Source organism: Penaeus monodon, chromosome 25, assembly GCF_015228065.2.
Source record: "Penaeus monodon isolate SGIC_2016 chromosome 25, NSTDA_Pmon_1, whole genome shotgun sequence".
NCBI classification, from domain to species: domain Eukaryota; kingdom Metazoa; phylum Arthropoda; class Malacostraca; order Decapoda; family Penaeidae; genus Penaeus; species Penaeus monodon.
In genome coordinates this window covers 39,407,180-39,408,554 of record NC_051410.1, presented here as the reverse complement: position 1 = coordinate 39,408,554, position 1,375 = coordinate 39,407,180, and positions in this window count along the sequence as shown.

The following is a 1,375-nucleotide window of genomic DNA, read 5'->3' as shown; positions in this document are numbered from 1 at the left end:
GCAAATAGTTTTTTTTTTTTTGGGGGGGGCAACAATGGCACAATCACTCCCCACGAAAGGACGCCAAGCAAAAGACGAAAGAAATGAGAGAATACAATGTAATTTAATGATCATCTTCCTCAAGCACGAACAGCCTCAAACGAGGGGAAAAAAACAAGGAAGAAAATCCCCATCGCTTCCCACAATTTGATTACGGAAATGGAATTTTTATTCTGACCTACTGGAAGCGCCCACGACGCCCTCGACAATACCTTCTTAACCCGGGAGCGAAGGTTGCCGTACAGGCCGAGGTTCCCACAGGAGTCGAGGCGAAGGACAACTTGCACGCGATGTAGGCCAGGCGATGTACCTACACTTCACACGCTGTCTAACAGGGACCCAAACGCGGGAACAATTTAAAGGCACGTCATTAGAACGTCACATTGTCTTGCTTCGAATAGTGGGGAAATTATTAGCTGTCTGCGATAATGTGTCACTCGTGGAAGGTGATCTTTCTTACCTGTCCATGGCTACGAGTCTCACTATTCCAAAGTAGGATTCAGTGAAGGAAGTCTACCAGTGTTGCGACATTGCTACATCCGACGCGCGTGATGAAGCGAGGAGGAAGTGTTCCTCTGACGAATGCTAAACCGCCGACAGAACAAAACGCCCCCGTGAGGGAATTCGCGCAATTATCAACGAGCCACAATTCCATTCAGCCCGGAATCCGATGCAACACAAACGCCAAGGCTCTTCACACGCCCACAGCCCCGCCCCATCTCCTCTCGTAGGTCTTTATGTCATGGGAACCACATACTTCCCTCTGCGTGTTCTCTCGCGTTCTTCCTTGTTCGCCCTCGTACCCTGCGTTTCCCGATCTTCAAACACGCTAGGCCCACCCCAAATTATCCTCCATACCCTTACGCCGCCGGCCTGAATCACCCGAAAGGCCTGACATGATAAAAGATACGGGGCGCCCTCGAGGCTTCATTCCTCCAAAACACATACACAAATCTCGCCCCACAATGGCCTTCGGTAATGATCGTCTATGGGGCGAGGAGAGTCGCATTACAGGCCTGACATAAGGATCGGTAGACCCTTTCATATCCCATGATTAACGACCTTGCCTCCGTCGCCGTGAATGTCCCTCCGGCTGCGCGACATCGAGTACGACAACAGCTTGCACGTGTCGAGTGAATGGGGTCGCATGAATGAAATACCTCGTCGGTCCCCTATGCAAGGGAGGTTCGAATTCCGAGCCATTGAGCAATGAAGGACCCTAATCGCACACACACAGAGCTGTGCGGACATTAATATACTCGCCTTTGGATATGGTTATCTACATGAAAACAGCTCTCTTGAATCTCGAACGGACGACAACTACTATACGCCGATG